Source organism: Lichenostomus cassidix, chromosome 5, assembly GCF_008360975.1.
Source record: "Lichenostomus cassidix isolate B80296 chromosome 5, HeHo_3.0, whole genome shotgun sequence".
NCBI lineage: Eukaryota > Metazoa > Chordata > Aves > Passeriformes > Meliphagidae > Lichenostomus > Lichenostomus cassidix.
The window spans coordinates 44,476,223-44,497,585 of NC_139486.1; the positions used below are offsets into that span (position 1 = coordinate 44,476,223).

The 21,363-nt window shown below is 46.8% G+C and overlaps 2 protein-coding genes across 8 annotated transcripts in view; one reads left to right on the forward strand and one right to left on the reverse strand.

Annotated features, from left to right (window-relative positions):
* Positions 1–11,149, reverse strand: part of HRAS (HRas proto-oncogene, GTPase) — a 39,590-nt gene extending 28,441 nt beyond the window's left edge. For both annotated transcript variants that reach the window (XM_085062737.1, XM_085062736.1), the window contains exon 1: positions 10,782–11,149. The gene's annotated coding sequence lies outside the window, so the exon portion shown is untranslated. The remainder of the gene's footprint in view (positions 1–10,781) is intronic.
* A 111-nt stretch (positions 11,150–11,260) lies between these two features.
* The window catches only part of LRRC56 (leucine rich repeat containing 56), a 77,860-nt gene continuing 67,757 nt past the window's right edge, over positions 11,261–21,363 (forward strand). For 3 of the 6 annotated variants that reach the window (XM_085062745.1, XM_085062738.1, XM_085062746.1), the window contains exons 1-2: positions 11,261–11,469; positions 12,886–13,048. The gene's annotated coding sequence lies outside the window, so the exon portion shown is untranslated. Of the gene's footprint in view, positions 11,470–11,837; positions 11,914–12,885; positions 13,049–21,363 lie in introns of all 6 variants that reach the window. The other 3 variants (XM_085062739.1, XM_085062744.1, XM_085062740.1) reach the window with 3 other exon arrangements.

Below are 21,363 nucleotides of genomic sequence, written 5' to 3' on the forward strand. Positions count from 1 at the left end.
CTGAGAAGTACATTAGTAATCCCTCTGTTAGCAGCTACTTGGTCTCAGTATGAAAAGATGAACCAAGCACAAAGCTATTCCATTTGTACCTATGCTTTCTGCCTTCACTTGGTTAAAATATCCCTTAGTCCAAAGTTGGGACAGGCTTGGAGCTCTGTCCTAGAAGCACCTCTGAGCAGTGTTTAACTCTGTCTTCCAGCTGTCTGGATGGCATCCCTCTCCTCCACTCTGGGACAGGGAGGAATCAAAACAAAGGACAGCTTCTTGATCAAAGGAAGATGCACATGCTTACCAGGTGAGACAGCCAAGGACAGACACATTCAAGTCTTGCCTCCTTTTTGTGCTACCCCTTCGTGCTCAAGGTGGGGCTCATCTCACCTACAGCACAGATGTCTCCACAAGAGCTTATCATCACAAGAGCCTCTTTATCATCAATGACAGAGACAGGCACAGTTCGTCTGACCTGCTTCAGGTATCTACCTGCATTACGATGAGATGGAAGTGCTCATTTCCTCTGTTGTCTGTATAGAGGGACTGAGGGGCTGGGATGTTAGATGCCAACATCTGGATAGGGGAATTACAGCCTGAAGTTCCCCATCTTGAACTTTGCTGGTAAGCTTTTCAGAGACAGATTATCTCACACTGCACCTAAGATGAAAGCACTTCAGTCCCTAAGGCCCGAGGGTAACACTACACTTCAAGTGGGAGACGAGAGGCCCATGCCCTTAAGTGTTTACCATCAAGAAAACTTCACAACACCTTCCCTGTAATGATGTTCCAAGTGGATCCAAATAATTTTGGGAGACAGCTGAAGAGAAGGCAAAGCTGCAGGTCTCAGCCTGCCTCTGTTTTAGCAGGTGAAGAAAGGAGAACAACCCAGGCACCAAACACTGTGCCATGAGAACAGCATTGCCCAGAGAGCCTGCAAGGCTCACTTCATGCCCATCAAGAGATGCAGCATGACAGGCAGGGAAGGATGTACACACCCAGCAGGGCTGGGTCAGGGACATGGGAAAGGAAAGGATAGAACAGCAAGACTGCAATTTCTTCTAGCAGAGAGATTTGGGATTTACAGGCCAACCTTGAGGACTCTTCTCTTTTTCATGACTTCTGATACACAATCCTGTGGGGCACGCAACACTGGAGTCTTGATGCAGACAGCTGCAAAATAATGAGCCTGGGGGCAGGAGCCAAAGCAGACTGTGCATGTTAAATGGAGCTGTCATGCTGCTGGGCTGGCCAGGGAGAGATGGAGGAGTTATTCTGAGATTTGGGAAGCCATCACCCGTTGTGCTACAGAAAGCTCAGACAGGGATTGCAGGCAGAGTAACTTCCCTGATAACAGGATGCATGAAGAATAAGCTGTTACAAAGGGCCTTCAAATCAAATAGGGGAAAAAACGCAAGTATGGAACAGACTGCACAACATTCACCCACAGTGGGACTGAACTGAAGGGTTCAGAAGAAAAAGAGAAGTTTAACTAAACTCCCTGAAAGGGTGACTTACTGCTGGCAGAGCTTTTTCTTCCACCCTAGCATTCAGTTGTCACAGGCTCCTACCTCAGATTTTAAACATCCTCTCTTTGCATTCTAATCCCAACAGTACTTGCTCCCAATGCCCCAGCAGAGCAAGCCATGCTGAGAAAGTGTGACTGGTGGTTGTCCACCTCCACGCAGCAGCTGCCAGTCACATCCCAGTTCCACAGCACAACCCATTTGATTACTTTGATCTGCTCAGGTGGTAGTGTTCTTTTTCTCCTCCTCTGGGATTTCTTCTGAAATTGCTCTAAGCTGCAAATTGAATAAACAAATTCCAGGTGGAGAGACTTTGAAACAAAGGAGATGAAAACCTGAACTGACCTGAGAGATGCTGCACTGCCCTCCAGCCCAGTCACTGCAGTCAATACAGTTCAACCAACTTCAGCTGAATGTGAACAAGACCTCACAACCCTGTTGCAATGCAACTGCAGGGCTCTCCAAAAAACATGTCATTAGTAGCATGCTCTGAAAAAGCCCAGCCCTCTCCTAGGCACTCAGCCTCTCACCTCTTCACAAGCAGCACATTCGGATAAGCAAGTCTATATGTCTTTCTTTTTAAACTGTACATCTTCCACTAAAACTCAGGACAGCTTTCCTTTGCCTTCTCAGGAGCATTTTGCAATAAATTGCCTTGTTTTCCCTTTAAAACAGTAGAAATTTCAAGCCAGCTTTCACAGTTCAGTTTGCATCCATGGATTGGTAACTACAAAATCCAACTAGCTGCCATGGGCATTTACAAATGCCCAGCCAGAGATCTGTAATCCTCCCCCATTTCACCTCTAAAGCTGGCTACTACCAGAGGCTCTTCCCTACCACCTCCCTGGGAGAATCACCCCCAAAACCTCCCTTGCTGTCACAGAAAAGACTCAGCAACAACTGCCCTTTTAGAATAATTGAACAGGCAACAGCCCCATTAGAATCAAAGGAGGAAGACACATAAATCCCAGGAATTACACCTCTGCATGGGCATCCTTCATTGGCAGTTTCATCTCAGCAGCCTCCCTTTGCTCACCTCCCATCCTAAACAGGTTTATCATCCACTCCACAGTTGCTCCAAATTACTCCAGAGGTGACCATATTTTAGCAACAAATTAAACTGTCACAATACATTCCTTTCTACACTGTTTTTTAAAACATGTGAGCCCTGGCTGCCAGAGAATTGTTTTGGAAAGATTAGATTAGGTGCCTCAGAAACTGCTTTGGAAAAAAAAGTAAAGGGTTTTCGCTTCTTGAAGAAACCCATCTTTTTTTTTTTTTTCTTTCCCCTGGTAAGTTTGTTTTATTTTTTAACCTCAAAGATCTGGTCAATTAACTGCATCTTGGTTTTTAGATCTTTCCACAAAAAGAGCCTCAGTGCAGGTGACCAACAGGGAGATTGCTCATTTTGTAATCATCTGCCACCAAGACAAATTAAGATCCTAAAGCTCTCTGAATTTTAAAACAATCCCCATCAGAAGCCTCCAACATCTCTTTTCAATTGCCCAAATCTTCTTACTGTTTTTCCAACTCATAACAAGACACTCAGTTTTACCATGGGACATCTATCCATTTCTTCACACAAAAGCCCCACTTACAGCCTGGAAGACTGACATGCAAAGGAGTGCTATCCCAGCCCTCCATTCACATCGCTTCTAAGACCAGACACCTAAAATACCAGTCAAGACAGCCTTGCTTGAAATGATGAAAGGAAGCACCCCCCCACCTTCTCAGGGTTCATTGTGATAAGAAAGCCTTTCTCTCATCAGAAAATCAGATTAGCAACATGTCAACAGTTGGGTGCTGCATCTTTTGACACTCATCAGTTACCAAAGGAAATGGGAAGCTGACCTTGCAGTCAAAGTGCCAGACTAGGACAACAATTTCTGTTCTCAGCTTTGCTCTAGGCTCCTCCTGTTAATGTGAACTTCCATTCCCCAGCCATAAAACAAGGGGTTGTAATAATGCCTCTCCTCTCCCTGGCCAGTGTGTGCCCCAGCTATAGGCACTGGTAGATACCTGGCAATTTTTCACTTTCTAGCAGATATGAGGGGCAGCCAAGCCTAGACACTTCATAGATTGGAAAAGGGCAGCTGCTTGGGATATATGCCATGAAGGAAGAGGAACAGCAGAGGTGTACATTGATGACTACTGAACACAGATTAATGTGTTCATCATAGAAGGAACGTTAAGCAGAGGACATCTTGTCAGGCCCCTGATAATCAGGTGCAATAATTGTGGGGATAAGATGACTATCATTTGCTCATGAATCAGAGATTTCCACCCTCATCCATCTACCTCCCTCCTCTGCCACAGACCTGGTGAGACCCTGCACATGTCCCTGTGACTGTGAGCCACACCAGCACACAGCCTCCTTCTTTCTGTGGAAAAGCAGAAGTGCTTTTCCAGGCCTGGGTCTGACTCTCCCACACCTCTGTTTCCCACCACCATAGTCATGATGGTAATTTCTTTCCAATGCATGTATTTTGAGAATCAGTACTTTGATATTTGGATATTACAGGGGCCACCAGAATAGCTACAGAGCCATCAGCTGCAACTGAGTACAGCAGAACAGAGTTCATGCAGCTGTACTCTTTGGAGTAGAGAGAGCATATCTGAACCTCAAAGACTTCAGTACAGCCACTGCACACCTCAGGAGAATGGTGAGGCAGAAAGCGAAGCAGGGATTTGTGTGTAGTTCCTCATCCATCAGCAGCTACACTGACTGCCAGATGGGAGGTGACACCACCAACCAGCACAGTGATGTCCTCCCCCTGCCTAGCCCCCAGCATTTATCCTCATCCTCCCTCCCACATCAGCAGAGCAAGAAGCTGGCACATGCTTGTCGAAGCAGGTCAGAGAGCAGACCACTCGCCCAAGGCTGCCTGTGTGGAAAGTGGGACAAGCCCTCCAGGAAAAAGCCGACTGGCCTCGTACAATATCATGCAAATCAGGAAAAGGCTGGGAGAAACAAGAATGGGAGAAACCTTGCATGAGCAAGGTTATATTGTAAGGTTATGTATTCATCCTCTGCACACAAGGGGGGAGGCAAGGGGTGTGCGTGTGCACACACATAGGCAGGAGGTACCTCCTGCTTTCACCAGCATTTGCTGGGTCTGCATTCTACAAAGGAGAGTTGTGCTGTTCACTGCAGGAGCCTAACACAGTGGCACCCAAAAGGAGCCATTGCATCTACAGACCGAGATCCAAGGGGAGACAAAGAAAAAAGTTAATCCAGAGTCAACATACATACAAGCCAGGATTGGTTCCATAGTTACCTCCAAGAAATGGTGATGTTTTATTTATTTAACATAACTATTGTTTTATCTCCTTATCATACCAACCAAAGCCTGGTTTCTCAAGCCCACCTTCTTTTCCTGGAGGATGAATTCCAGTCCCTTACATAACATTAAGCCCCCTGACATCCAACGTAAAGTCATCAGCAGGGAAGGAACACGGCTGCTACAGTCACAACAGAAACAGAGGACCTAGTACCACACCAGCAATACTGCTGTGGCTGCTGCAGTGGCTAGCTGGGGTAGGATGAAATCCATCATTTGCAGGCTCCAAATTTATACATTCAAGCTTATTCTATACACATGGTTTGGAGCAGGCTGAATAGAGCTGGATGTAAGCCACAGAATTGCTGAAGATAGCACAGAGTGTCAGAGCGCTCAACGCGATCCAGGAGCAGGCCAACATGATGGCTGCCTGTTACCCCAACAAACTGCTGATGAACACAGCTCACTTCTCAGCAAGCCCCTAAACAAGATCCCAATTTGCCTCAGGCACAAGCACTAGCTAGCCAGACTCTTCTTTGGAGATTTTTCACTGGTTTGCCTTTCTTAGGGAATATGGCCCTGTGCACTGCCACTGCCAGCCAGCCATGCCTCGGTTCAGCCCGGACCAGCAGGAGGAGAGCAAATGCTCCACCCTGCACAACAGCAGACCCCACAATGCCTTTTTCTACTGATCTCCTCCTTGCTTCTCATTCTGCAGCCTTACCCAGGGAGAACAGGGCAGCATAGAGCAGCCTCTGCTGTGCACACCTGCAACCCTTATTTCACTCCTACTCCCTGGCTTTTTAGATCTTGCTCCTCTTCTTCTCCCAGTAAGAGCACTACATCCTCTTCATTTCACAGGCCACAGCTTCTCCCTCACGTCTGCTGTTCTCTCAAGGATGCTAAACAAGCAGAAGACGTAGAGGCATCTTCCCAGAGACACTGCAGCAATGTCTCTTTTTTGTATTTGTCAAGTTATTGCTCCCCCACACACACATTTAAACTCAGCTCCACCAGCTCTTGAATTTAACTTGCATACGAGCAGTCTGATCTGTAATGGATTTAGCTATGCAAAAGGAAAAATCCTCAAGTTTGGCCCACAGCACAGCAGTATACAAGTACCTAGGCCACCATTGCCCCTGCATTATTAGTGCCCCTGACACAGGGCATCCTACCCTATGAGCAGATAGGTTGGATATTTGCTGATTATCTGCTGGATCAGTATCACTCCTAAAGGAAAGTCCAGTGAGACAAGCAATGAGCTTAGGCAAGGCCAGATGGGGGGTCAGAACTCCCCAGCTCACAATCCTGTGGCTTTAACCACAAAGTCACCTTTCAGCACAAAGATCAGCTGTTCCAAGAGCCTGCGTTGCTGTCAGATGGGCACCACAGGCAGGTCACGCATTAAGACAGTGAGCATGGAAAGACTATTCCCCCTGTAGGCATTCAGGTCAGCTATCACCACACACAGGAAGCTGTAGAACCATATTCTATTGGTAAGAAGCTGATAATAGGGATTTTGTTCTACTGAGCCAGTCATTAAACAGTGCTGGTCCCACGTTACAGAGAAATAGGTTGCAACACACAGAATAAAATGGATCATCTTGAAGTATTTACCTCTGGATATCTGTAATTATAAACCTAACATCATCAGCTCCTCTCTCTCCCTGCAGTAAATAATTAACTGCAAAAGAATATTCCTCTTGGCTCCATCCTCCCCAATCAATTCTGCTTTGCAACAATGTGCCGCCTGGATTGCTCACTGTATCAGTGTGCCCCAGTGTTACCCAAACCCCCTCGGAAGACAGAGGAGAGGTGGAACTGTTCACTTCAGTACAGCAGAGACCTTTCCTTCAGGGTACAAGGGGGCATCGTGGCATAACTCCCAGTACTTCAAGCAGACAGCTATGACATACACAGCTTAGCTCATGCACTGCTGCAACATCACTGCAACCATCAGCGGAGGCGAATCACGCACTCTGAGCACTTCCATCACACCCCTCTGGACTGCCTGAGCTTTATTGCCAAGGCAGAGCAAATTTCCTCCCCTGATAGACAAGGCTTTCTATTCCTTTCATTGTTTTTTTAATATCCTCCCCACCCCTAGATTTCATCCACGGGTTAAAAAAAAAAAAAAAAAAAACCCAAACCCAAACCACAAAACAAATCGAGTCTTCTTCATACCAAAAAATTCATTTTTAAGAGACTTTAATCTCTGAGTACTGGATCTAAGTTGAATATTGTGACTGCTCAGTCATGCACTATAACCTGCACAATGACCTGTTCACCTCTTGCCACCTACCCTCATCAACCTGAATTTCATACAGACTCGGCAAGTAATAGGTAAACCAGAAAACGTTCAGCGCACTTGTTCCTTTTGCCCTACTGAAAGACATCTCCGGGCTGTAAACCCAGCAGAGAGGAAGGATGGTGCCAGGAGGAAAGCAAAACTGCCTGGCAGGAAAGCTGGGCTTGGTCAGACAGCAGATGGAAGCAGGTTGCATAAAGATACTCTACCAGTGAACAACACAAGGTCTGCCATTTGATCCTGGTTGCTTTCTTATGACACAAAGTCAAATCCACTTCTGAAAAATGCGTAAGGAGAAAACACAAGCAAAAATGAGAGCTGGGAAAAACCTCCAGAATTGCAGCAACAGCAAGAAAACACAGAGACAGGCAAAGAAGCATTACCACCAAGCAAATATCTTCCATACTCAACACACAATCTGGGTTTAGTTTTACATTTTTATGGCTTAAACACATACCAGATTTAGTTGAGCTGACTATGAAGTGCTCGATAAAAAGCTCCATCAGGAAGGTAGAGAAAGAGAGGAAAAATGGCTAATTTAGACTCAAAAAGCATGGAAAGAGGTTCAAGAAAGAGGCAGCAGAATGGAAGGAAAATCATGACACAAAAGAGATAAATGAAACGGATACCAGGGACAGTTCAGGAAAACATAAACCATGCAAAAATGGAATGAAAACTGGAAGGGAAAGATAAAGAACGAGGAACATGCCACGGCAAATCAGTTGAACAGCAGTTGGCAAACAGATCATTTATTTAGTCTCATCTGTATTTGTCAAATAATTTATTTGATTAACACTCTTTTGTGGTCTTCAACCAGGTATAGAGCTGATCAAATATCATGTCATAAATATATTATTGGATTAATACAAGTAAAATTCAAGTATGTTCAACATTTTTACCTGCTGCATAGTAAGCTCTGGTTCTAAGTTTACAGTTCAAAAACGTTAAAATAGAAAGCTGGTAATAAATTACAATTAGATAAAGATAACTTGAAGCACAATCATTTTGCTTTTCCTAGACTGACAAAAATACGGTCTACTGTATAACTCATCATGAGAGACAGAAGAGGAGACATTTCTACCTTCATCACCCTCCCACAAGGAATCCCTCTCTATAGGCAGTACTTTTTGGTTTGATTTTATTTTTTTGAATGTTTGCCTAATATTCAACTTTTCTACTCCATAAAGGTTTTTCACCCCAAGAAAACCTGGTAAGCTCCGAGGGCAGCCTAACAGAAAAGTAAATTTGGGGTGCACCAGTAGCAGGAGGGAAGGCAAGTGGGAGCCATATCCAGCCTGGAAGCAAATGTTTATTTTTTGAGCTGAGCTTTGCTCCTCTTAAAAGGAAGTCAGGTGAAAGACAGATAAGGATGCCTCAGGATCTCTAATCACACAGGGAAAAGTTTCCCACATTATCAGCAGCCTTTTCCAAACCTCCCAAGAAGAACCAGGGGAAAAAAAAGGTTGATTGGCAGTTTTTCAGTCTGGTTTTTCCCCCCTCCCCCAAGACAACAGCAAGACTTGAGAATCCTCAGACCACGGGGTGAAAGCCACCAAGGCAGACCATCTCCACACGCGTGGCAGCAGGGCTGCCAGGGAGCCCTGGGAAGCAGCACCAGGCTCAATAAGGAAACCATGGCCATGGCTTTCTAGGCCAACATCAGAGGAGCTCTCTCTCCACTACTGCTCTACCTTCACCACCAGCAGCAGCCAAGAATCAAACTCACCACAGGAGAGAACCACACCAAGGGCAACTCCCTGGGGCCAGAAAAGTGTCCCTCAGGTCAAAAGTCCTGTTTAAATATCTCAGCAATATCCCAAACTGAGATAATTATTGATAATTACAAGATCATTTTTATGTAAACATGAAGGGTATTACCACGCATACCTCATCTCTTTTTAATTAAAAGAAGTAAGAGGTTCGCTGAGATAAAAAAATAGACATGCTGACAGCTCCCACCCAAAAGCAGACTTTTCTGCAGTGATAACACCCATCAGCCTCCAGACCGACCAAGGAGACTGAAAAGGGAAATCAATCAGCAGCAAGCCTCCCCAGTGCTGAAATGAAGCAGTTGGCACATTATTAATCACAGAGGGAAAACGTTTTACGAGGAGAAGGAAAAGACCAGACAGAAAGAGGGGGGATGCACATGGATTCAGCTATGGCTGTCTTAAAAACACTTGGGAAAATCACACAAATCACCAGCTGCAGAACTAAAATACTTCAGAGCTCTGAAGGATAAACACATCAGCAATTCTGTCTCCAGCAACTCTTTAGTTGAGCCCACACCAAACCTCCATGCTTTCCTCCATTCAAAACCAGTTCCTGCTCCAAGCTGCACATCCTACCCATGCCAGCCAGACTGGACTGCATCGTGACACAGCCGCACCAAGAGTTCATATCCCTTCTGCATTTCAAAGAGCTACCCAGGAGCAACTTGCACATCACAGCCTACAAGAGATAAGACCATCCAACTTAGGACACAGAAATCGTCAATGGCTTGACTTGCCATGCAATAGCTTAACAAGCCATTCCTGCTGCACAGTCCTGTTTCCAGCTGTCCTAAGCATTTCTCCAGCCACTCCGGAGTTCTCCAGTCCACTCTGACTTCTCATCGTCTCTTTTGTCTCCAGGCACGTTCCATTGCTTGAGGCAATTTAAAACACATCCCCCATCCGGACTTGTATGGGCCAAGCGAGCCATCAGATGCACCTTCACGTGGGGCGAAGAGGCTGCACCCGTGGACGCCACGACACCCTTTGCAGGGCAGGAGGGCGCAGGCAGCCCCGGCACGCCGCAGAGCCCCGGCGGCGAGCGTCCCTAGGAGGGAGGGAGGTGTCACCAGCTCCGCAGAGCCGCATGCTCGCAGAACGGGGGACCTCGCTCACTTGCTCACCGATGCACACAAATACCTGCGCCTCCGCCACCTGCCTGCCCCTCCGCGCCTCGCCCCGGGCCTGCCGACGCCGGGCACCGCCATGGAGCTGGTCTCTGCTGCGGGGTGCGCAGCCCAGCAGGCACCTGCTTTGGCAAAGACCGGGGAGTCTGGTGCTCCCCCTTTGAATCATCACAGGAGCAGTGCAGGGATGAGATGGGTGCAGTGGGCTGCAAACTGGGGGTGCGAAGAAGAGGAGGTGAAGAGGGCTGCAGTTAAGGCATATGAAGGGGAGCGGGAAGGCAAGGGGAGAAGGAAAGGGGGCTGCAGCTTCGGAGAGGGAGGACAGGAGGAGCGCACATTAGGTGAAGAAGGAGTAGAGGAGATAGAGGGCAGACAGAATGGAGGGCAAAGGGGGTGCAGAGGCTGTGGCTCGGTGATATCCCACTACCCTCCCACCCCGGCAGCCTGCCGGGGCTGGGGTCGGCAGGCAGCGCCCAGGCAGCAGAGTCATGGCGCGGCCAGGCGAGCAGGTGGGTGGCCGCCACGGCCCCCAACACCCCCGGGCCCCGCCGCCGCCCACCGGGCCGAGGGTCCCTCCCTCCTCGCCGCCGCCCCGGGCACGGCGGGGGCAGCTTCAGCACAGCGGAGGCACGAACTTGGCGGCGGGGGGAACAGCCCCGCTAACAGGTGGCGGCGGCGCTGCCGACCCGTCCCCGCCGAGCCGGTGGGCGCTGCCCCTCCGCGACGGCGCGTCCCACCCACCCCGAGCCAGCGCCAGCCCGCTCCCGGCGGTCACTCACCGGCTCGTCCACCCCGCCGGGCGGGATGCGCGTCCTGGAGAGCGGGGCGCGGAAGTTTAAAGCCGGGTAACAGTATTATTCGCTTTTGCCCTTCTAACGGAGGAAAAAACCAAACTAGACGAGGCGCCCGCCCAGGCGGGCGAAACGCCGCTCCGCTCCTCCCCGCCGGGGGCTTCAGCCGCGCGTCGGCCCGGCGGCGAGGGGAAGTTTCCACCGCGGTGGTGGAGGCGCCCCCGGCGTGCCGCGCCCGCCCCGCATTGGCACGGGGCGCCGGGGCGCTGTGCCGCCGCCGCGCCCGGACAATGTGCGTGCGGGGGGAGCGGAGCGGAGCGGGAGCGCGCCCCGCCGGCGGCCGCGGCACACGCCCAGCCCGCGCCCCGCCCTCCCGCCGCTCGGCGCCCGCCCGCCGCCCCTGATTGGCGGCCCCCGCCGCCTCCGCCCTCCGGGTGGGCCGCGCCGCCTGTCAATCACCCGCCGCCACCGCCCGCCGCGGCCCGGCCGCGGGGCGGTCCCTGGGGCGGTGGCGGCTGCTGGGGGGGTCGGGCGCTGCCTCGCCCCGGCGGGTGACCCCTGCTGCCTCCGCGCCCCTCGCCCCGGGAGCCGCCGGGCTCGCCTCCTGTCTGCTCGGGAGCACGTCTGCGCTTCCCGCCCCGCGGCGGCCCTTCCGCAGGAGCGCCCCGCGCCCGAGGTGAGGGGAAGGCCTGGCGGCCGCCGGTCCGCAGCCCGCCCTTCCCCGCGGGACTGCCTGGGGCTGCGCCGCCTTTGTCGGCGCCCCACGGAGGCGTTCTGGGGAGGAAGACTAGAGACCCCTGAAATGTAGTGTTGATCACCAGTCACGGTCCTGCCTGATAACCCTTTGCGCTAAACTCGGCTCACAGGGTGCTTTTATCTGGCCCCTGGAAATGCCTAGAAAAAGAGATGACTCCAAATCATTCACGTGCAATTAAGGCCACAAAAGAAAAGACACCTGAATTGGCTCTGTCTGAGGCAGATGGGGTCCAATTAGGCTTAGCAGCAGAGATACGCACTGTCTGAGCAGAATTACTGCAATTTCAGATGAAGGTCCGAGCGTGGCGAAAGGCTCGTCTGATCCTATTTGGGTCCCACAAGGAGTACCGCTGAAGCAGAGCTGGTAAATATTGATGGACTCAAGCTTCATGTCTGAAATCAGGTCTGTCAATGCAGTGCTTCCTGTTCGGTTGTGGTATACCAGACATTTTATACTATGAGGCACTGCAATTCCCCTATTACTGTTTGGAAACTGGATAGTGGATTGCATAGTCACTGTATTATCCAGCAGCTTGCAGAAGCAATCACGCTTTGATGCAGAATATGGTGTCAAAGAAAGTACACACTCCTGATACTGGAAAAGCACTGTCTTCTCTGACATGTTTTTCAAGCACACTTCCACAATTTATTGTTTCCATTAGAAAACTATCTAGTAATCTGAAAATTGATCTAAAAACCATTGTTCTAGATACTGCTCTTGACACATAATAACAAGAAAGCTCATGCCCTGCAGAGCTTGTAGCAAGAGCAGATTAAACATGTTCTAAGGATACCCGTTGAGAGAGTTGTGCAGGTTTTCTCAGGTCTCACAAACGTGTTGCACCAGCACAAACAAACCTGCCAGAGCACTTTTCAAAAAACCAGCACGCAAACAGACAGGTCCAAACAAAAAGGCTGAAGCTTTAACCTACCTCGAAACTCTTCCCTTGCTTCTAACAAGCCCTGCTGGCTCTGAATGACCTCTCAGCTCTCCACAGAAGCGAGGGCCGCAGCTCACGGAAACGTAGCATCCCTCCTGAGCGAGCCGAGGGCAGAGCAGCAGCACACACAAAGGTGATGGGTTTCTCCACAGGCAGACACACGCACGCACCGCGCACCGCCTCTCCGGGTTACCTGTCTCATCTTGTTTTAGCCCTTTCTAACGAGCAGGCAGGGTACTGGAGCATGTAGAAATCTTGCTTTTTGAAGCACCCTGAAAACGGCCTCATATTTTTCGGTACTTAGGTGGCCTAGAAGAACTTTTCAGGGTGCAAGCACCAAAGAGGTGGTAAAATAGGCACAGCTACGGGGGTAACCTTAGTTTCATGCTTCTCAGGCTTCTCAGTGACCTACAGGACCCAAGAAACACCAGCAGATGAGACTGAAACTACCTCTCTCTTGCTCATTCTTCAGTGCCAGATCACATCAGGCTATAAGATACCTGAGGACTATTTGTTTGCAGACTGCTGGAAGACAGAGACAGAATCACCTATTGGTGAGTCATAGCCACACAATAACATAGGGTTGATAGCACAGACTTGCAAAGACACAGAGAGTGATAATAGCTTAAAGGTGTCTTCTTCCCCCTTCTACTTTTTGATAAGAAAGCAAAATACTGGGGCTAGATCCTCAGCTGTGGCAAAGCAGTGTAACTCCATTGCTTTTGTCAGAGCACAGATTTACAATTTCTGAGGTTATAGCCCATTCTGATTATAAAAAATTGTTCTTCCTGAGCAGATTATTAGTTTCTTTCTCTAAACTTGAGTTTAACTCTTGGAAAATGTCTGGCTTGCAGTGCTCTAACTGTTGTAAGCCTTGCTTGACAGGAGAGGAAGGCAAATCAAATAACAGGTCCACTGGCACGCAGAGCAATAAAAAAGAAAGTGAGAGTATCTCAGGTCCTTCCTGCCACAGTAACACTCCAAAAACAAAATCTACAGTGGAGTTGAAAAGCTGTTCCATCAGTCCCATACCTTCAATTTTTCATTATTGTTTTTACCAAATCGTATGAAGCTTGCAGTTGGAAGGCCATAACTCATAGACTTGCTTATCCTGTCATGACTTTTTGTACCAACACTCTAAATTCAGTCTGTGAAGGTACATCACTAATTTTTGCAGGTGCTGTGACTCAAAATTAACTCCTTGATATTTTCATACCCTCTTTAACTTTTGCAAGAGGGGAACTGTAGACAAGACATAAGCTTAGCTGTCCACTGTGTAATGTACAGACTTATACCATGACCTTAGTGAGCAACTGAACTTGCTCACCAGCCACAGATCAAGGCTATCCCTGACATTTTTTAAATTAGAGTATTTTTGGGAGGGATTTCTAGTAGAAATACCCAAGTTGAATAATTCTTTCTTTCTCCCTAATAAAAAACTCAACAGAACATGAAGAGGTTGTGATCATCAAAATCATCAGTGAAGTAGGTAACAGTAACTTTTTTGCTTCACAAGGATACATACTTAAATACATCCAGATATGCACCATATATTTTTGATATACTGGGGGGCATATCAGTTCTCAGCAGACACGGAGAGTAGATTAGTGGTGTCAGGTGCTATTGTTGTTCTGAGTCTCCTGTTGCCTCACCATATCTACAAGATCACCTGACTTTTAATCATGCAGATTGCTTTCTGGTTCTTTCCATGGCTTTTGTGCTCCTCCTGGTCTGTTTTCCTGGATGCACACTTTTTCTGGGTAACCGAAACTTTCTTGGAAAATGTTTGCAAGGAAGGCTCTGTCACTGTGCTCCCTTTAACAATGTCTCTGAGAGTGCACTGAGAAAAGCAGAGATCTTGTGAGTTTTGCTTCCCCATTGTGCCATATTATTCATGATTTTTTAATTTAGTCCTCCTGCAGATACACTGACTGAAGAAACCTGCATGTCCTTTTCTCATACTGGGATATTTTCTTGCTCATCTCTCACTAAGTTTAGAGGCTGAGTAGTGTCATGGCAGAAAGCAAACTGATAAACAACTTTTTAAAACTTCTGTCTTTCTAGGGAATGCAAATTGTTTCCTTGTATCTGACAAAGTAACACAAGTAACTTGCCATAGCAACCAGCTTATGAAACAGAAAAAAAAAATCATTACAAGGTGCTTTGTTTCTGTAACAGGGAAAGAAGCTGAGACCTTATCAGTTTTGTTCACTTATGTGCCATGCATCATCTAGGTAGCAGAACCTGTCAGTATCAGTTTGTGTTAGATTCTGTGCAAGAAATCTGCCTTGTGGGCCTATCTAATACTTGGATCAAAGCTGAAGTGTAGTCAGAAGGAAAGTAGGAAGTATTCAGAAGAATTGAAACAAGGCTGGATTCTCAGAAACACAAGGCCAAATCCATTACCGCAGCAAGCTGATGCAACTCTGAAGATGCCAGTAAGGGATGAACCAATTCTGAAATTAATTTGGCTTGTATTCTCTGACAGTCTCCATTCTTTTACCCTCCTCCTTTAATTTTTTTAAAGTGAAGTCAGTCTGCAGATCTGTAAGTATTTTGGAATTACCTGGGACAGAGGATGGAATATGCTTGCAAGGTCTGTCTTCAAACCCATACTCCTTACAAGGATGCTTCTGGGAAGGATAGACTCATTGCCACACAGCTTACTTGGATTAATGAGTGAATTTAGAAATGGCAAAGGGAATCAGCCAAGGGCAGAGGGGGGAAACCCTCACAGTTACTACTACAGGAGGAAATAAAAACTGAGTTTTGTTAGCTCAGAGGAGGACAATTCTGAAAACTGTTGTATGTGCGAAGAGTCACAGAGGCCAGTGGAACTACCCTGTGCTGAGGATAGGCTCCTTTGTAGATCTGGAGTGGGTCTAGGGCATACACAAAATGTTTGCTTTGCTCCAGAGCTGGAAAGGATCTCTTCTGTGGGATAGTCTTGAAAAGTGAAGAAAAACTAGAAAGTTTTTAAACCCCTTGACTACTGATTTGAGCCACAAGTAATACCCTTCCAACTGTGTAATGGAATGAAGTGTATGCTTCCCTTTCTATTTTAAAATCACTCTCCCCTAGTTAAAATTTATGCTGTTGAGGCAGAAGTGTAAGGCTTGAACAACAGTGGCCAGCTTTCTGAGCTGCCTGGGGCCTAGCTGAATTCACAGGTAAAATTCTCGTGACTCATGGACAATCCTCTTCTAGCTTCCTGGTGAGGCTGTAGAGAAAATGCTGCTAGATTACAAACCCTGACAATAGCATCACTTGAAAAGGAGCCTTTGAAAGAAACTCTTAATGTACCAGATAAATCTATATGAGATGCAAAGCAATTCGCTCTTGACAATAAATTCTTGTACTGTGAGTGACTGACTGTAAAAAGACTTTGGGAAAAATCTGAGTCTCCTGCAGAACAAAGAAACCATGAGATAAATGAAAGTCATCTCAAAGAAACCATGCTGAAACTGTTCCACACTATAATTTAACAGAGTCTCCTAGAGACTGGGAAAAGGCAGCAGGCTAATCCTTACTGCAGGTTGTACCAAGAGAGACATAGCCACGAGAGACATCACAAATGTGAAATGTCACAAGTGTGTACTGTCATCCCAAGGGCCTGGGAATCTTGGAGATACCTAAGACTTGGAAGCAGCAAGGTCTCTCTTCAACTGAGAAACCACACAGAGAAAAAAAAAGACCAGTCAGTTTTGGCTGCAAAGGGTTTTTAAGACAGACACTGAGCTGGAGAGATCTCCTGGAGTAATCAATTAACAAAAGAAAACACTAAATTAATTAATCAATCTTCAATAAATCAACAAAATCTTCCTCTGTATCATCTCCAAAGACATGACATTGCTTCACATGACCCAGGCAGTGAGTGGGACCGCTTTGTTTTTAATCCCCAAAATAATGGCATTAATATTGGATTAAGTTCTACTAAATAAGAGTGCTCAGGTTTCTTTCAACCAAACCATTTGAAATGCTGCAGAAGAGTCTGGGTGGGCAGAGAAAAATTGCCAGTTCTGAAGGATTATCTGATCCAGGATAGGATCTTTCTTATCATAGATTTCCTGTTTGAAATAAGCAAGGCAACATCTTGTCAGGTGTCTGGCCCAAGCTCCACCAAAACCAGAGAGAGGAAAGATTCCTGTTGACTGAAATAAATTTTGCTAACAGTTGGATTTGATAAATTTTGAACTGAGAATAGAAACTTGCAGAGAAGATGCTCTGGAATCACAGAAATGAAAGGTTTTGTAATCAGAGCTTGGAAGTGGAAGGAGATCTATGTTCCATAGTTTAAAAATACATACAGCTGCTGATTCCTTTTTTTGCTATTAAAATCCCCACAACCCAAACACAGACACACACACACACACACACACACACACACTCACACAAACACACACTCAAGATAATTAAAAAACTGGACATTTCCCAGTCAGCCTCCTTGTAGAGACACTGGGAATGAACAACTATCATATCTCCCTAGATGTGGTATGCAATAGTTGGTAACATGAGGCCCTCACCTGAGTGGATGATGGGATGGTTGGACTTCAGATTTTGCTGTGTGGGGTGAGCAGGGGGGAGAGATGAGCTACAGCTTTGATCTCTGAGTATTTACAAGCAGTGTGGTTTTCTACAACTGCCTGCTAGTTTCAGTCTGATCTGAAGCACACTGCCCTCTGCAGTGTCCCATTTGTTCCTGTGGGTATTTGCTTAAGCATCCAACAAATGTTCTTTTTGACTATTCGTGCTTTTTTCGGGGAGTTGTAGCTGATCCCATGGTGAGTCTGGAGCTTGAGTCACTTAGAAATGACACTAATTCTTTCATTAAATGCCCCTACCTCACCAAAAGTTGCCAGGGTTGGTGAGGTCCTGTGTCTCCTTCCACTCTCTACTGAGCCTGCCAGTGTAAATCAGCAAGGGTCACACAGGGTAGGAGGCCTGGTAATGCAGAAATCTGCAAGTTGGGAGGCACACTGATTTTCCTGGCAGTGGCTTGCTGGCATATGTTCAAGAGCTTTTGTTAGCTGTCAGCCTCACTGGAATGTCAATCATTCCCTTGGAGCCTGATCTTCAGATCATTCCACTCTGAGAGAGAGCTTTTGCCTTTGTCTTCATACAGCAGTAACTCAGGTCTCTGGAAGCTGGAAGCCTTTTTTTTTCATTAAGAAGCCCTTGTGATATTTAGTCCCCATGTGATTTTCTTTTTCAAACTCTACAGAAAAGTTTGAACACTTTGCAACTGATATACTACCAGCTTTTTTTATGGGACAGTTTGGATCATTTACCATGCTCTGGGTCATCTGTCACTTTTTCTGGCAGGAGACAGATTCCCAGAGTGGAAGCGGGATGAGTTGCGAAGGGATGTCTTGTGCTCTATATCATTTCTGCATTCACTGATGTGCAACAGATTTATCTGTGTAGTTCAAGGCCTCTCTGTACCAGATGAGTTTTTACTGAAATCTCAGACCATCCCACATGTTCTCCTGGAGAAGACACTAAGATTATTGGTATTCTTTTTAAAATAGTCTTCTTCATCAGCTAATGCTGGTTTTCTTCCTCTTAGCATCAAAGAACAATTGCTAACTACATCTGTTTCTTGAAGATATTTCAAAGCAGTGTTGCACAGCATGGTTCAGGCATGCACACATGGTAGAACTAGATAGAATTAAAGACATTTGTGTTTATCCAGTTAAACTACTGGTTCCTTTTCCTTTTACTGTTTTTTAATATACTGGCCTCACATTGTCTCTATCCATGCCATGCAGCCCTCCTTCTCATCATCACACTCAAGCTGCTGAGCCATTTTTTTTCTTCTGTTAGGTCCCTCCCTAAATTCTGGTGTTCCTTCTACTGTAAGGAGATGCCCTGAGCCTTGGTTCCTATCTGTGCAAGAAAGCAAAGCTGATATGAAGCAGTACTTGCATAAAATAAAATCATCCTGTAGACTGGAGAGGAGGATGGAATCCAGCTTTCCCAGCATCTCTCTGCTTCTTAGTGCTTTTGACACTCCAGTGTATGCTCTATTCCTCCCCAACCTTAGTAAAGCTTGCTAATCTGCTCCCTTTCCATTACAGACAGCTGTTTTCCTCCATGGTAGCCTCTTCCTGATGCTCTTGTGCAGTGTTTCCAGCTCCCCCTTCATCCCTTTCTGTGATAACCTAAAATACGTGCTGCTGCAGTACCGAAGTCCATAGGTGACCTCAGCCTTCACATTATTTATAGCAAAGGTAGACACTCTCCTGCAGTACAGCTGCTTGTTGTCAGAGCTAGAGATCCTGAGTTATAGAGCTTCCTGGGAGCTTATGGTGGTAGCAGCATTCCCACATCAAGTGAGATCTGGGTTAGATACTGGAAGGTCTCCTTGTGAGCTGGGCTATACTCTTGTGTCAGTATCCTGTCTAGGCTGTCCTGAGAGACCCCTAGTAAAGGTGAGGGCATAGTCCTCCCAAACAAATGCCTTCAAGAGAAGCACAGGGCTAGAAATCATCCCTTCAGTCAGAGATGTGACATAGTTGACCTCTCCAGGGTATTTCTACACCTATTTCATACAGATTCTCTGCTTGGTCGCAGTTACCCGTTTCCTTTTTACAGAACTTTCCCACACTGAAGTAATAAAGTTGACAACAGCATCTTGGGTTTTTGTCTGCAGTTTTGTCATCCCCTTTCTTCTGCTGCTTCTCTATCAGGGAAGGTGAAAAGCAGAAGAGGATCAGCAGTCGTTTGCATCTTGCAGGACCGGTGCAGGTCCATTGCATGTTTCTAGGTAGCTTTTCAGGCAGATGTTCCTGTGCTCAGCAGTGATGTGACTCTGTGTGTGTGTGTGTGTATGTGCAAATCACCCAGATACTCTCTGAGAGCTTTCACGGGGCCAATGCTAAACATTTCAGAAGTCAGACCTCCTGCAAGATTCCTAAATTGAGATGTCCAAAGTAATACGTTGCAAATTTCTTCTCTGGTTTCAGACTCCTGACTTTGCTTTTCCCGCTTTCAGTCAGCAGACTTCAGCTGGGGAAATACTGAGGTTAACATACCAAAACACTGATCACAAATGTTACATGAATCCAAGTGATTGATGGAATTTCAGCCATTGACTATGATAACACGGGTAAGCGTATGTTAATCCACAGATGTTGTATTAGCACGGAGAGATTTCCCAGCTCTCATTAGCAATATGCTTTGATAGGGGTGGAAGATGTTAGCTGTAGTTTCCCTTCAGTGAACTGTTTAATCATTGGAGCTTACTGACAGTGGGATTTGGGGGACTTACTTGATCACAAAGTGAATTAAGAGTAAAGCAATACCCTCCCTCTGGCTTCTCTGGGGTAGTGCACAGGGGAGGGAATGGGTTCAGAGCTGATCTATTTCCCCATTTAAGCGGCACTGATGTGCTTCAGTGAGGACTAAGCAGGAAGCTGCTGCCTCTTTAGTCAAGATCTTCCTGGTTTTCAGGAGCACACTCAGACCAGCTCTCCTGCAGTGATCAGCACATGCCAGTGAACTTGTTGTAGCATGTTTAGCCGCACGTTCTTGTTGGCTTACTGAGGTCTTATGCAAAGCTTATTGCAGATACAGGGAAGATTCATGTACTTCTTCAGTGGCCTTTGGTCTACTCTGTGGAGGCAAAAATACAACTGTGATAGATACATGGGTGAGTGAACCCTACATTACCACCACATTTCACTCTGAGGAGATGGCAAAAGGGATTCTGCAGCCCAACCTTGTGCATCCCAGAGCAGTAAAAGCAACATGAATCCTACTTAATAAGTAATTCAAAAGCACTTTCTGGTTTGTGAATCATCTGCATCCCAGACTTTCTGAGGCTCTTGGATAGTGAGACAAGTACAGTGCAGCTTCTGTAGTCATTTCTACCTGCTCACTGGGCTGCCAGCCTGCTCTGGTGCTAATTTTGAGTTGTTCTTTTAAAATGCTCTCTGCCACTAAGCAATTCTCATCTAGAGATCTCAGACATGAAGTAATCCTCCCAGCTTTTCTATAAAAAAGCCAACTACCATTAAACCTGTTTTACAGGTGTGTAGGCTGAGCTCCAGTCTGCCTGAGATCACGAAGTGCTATTTAGGGCCAAACTGCCTGGGCTGACATGTTCCTGCAGCAGGGATGACCGCCTTTCTTAGAGGAAAAGAGTGCCCAGGCAGAGTGAGGGCTGGCCACACAGCCTCTGTTTATGTACATGCTTTGCACGTGACTATGAAGCAAATAAACCTCACTGCTGGCTGCATGGCTGGAATCCAGGTGTTCCTCAGATGAAGATGCAAGTGTAGGGTAAACTAAAATGCCATGCTCGGCTCTTTGTGCTGAGCCATCCGGCAGGTGGGAATGCACAACTCCGCCTGATTGCTTATGTCTGAGTCACCTCCTTCAGCAGTTGCCATTGCCTAGCATGTTAGCATGCTGTCTGCTGGATAATAAATGACTTCATCTGCTGCAGCAGTGAGGACACTATTAAAAATTAACCCTGGGAAATGGTCCTGCATATTTTTTTCGATCAGAGCCAGACAAGGGGGAAGAGGAGAGGAATGCTGTTGAAATGGGATTTGCAGAAAAGGCAAGTGGTGGGTTTTTAGTAATGGGGATGGTTCAGGCTTCGGTTTAATCACTGCAGTTTTTGGCAATCAGTGATCAAAATTCAGCGGGCTTAAGGCACTTGATAAAGTTAAAAGCAGGGCAGGTAGAAAAGACTCAATAGGCATATTGCAGAGGAGGTCAAAGAATGGGATAAATGGGGATTACTGTGCTGACACATAATTTATGACTTGTTCGCAGAAATAAATGAATTTATCATGTGGATGTTATTACCACTTGTACGGAATGATGCCTGTAGATGAAACTCTCCAGTTTTGGTTTATGTATTG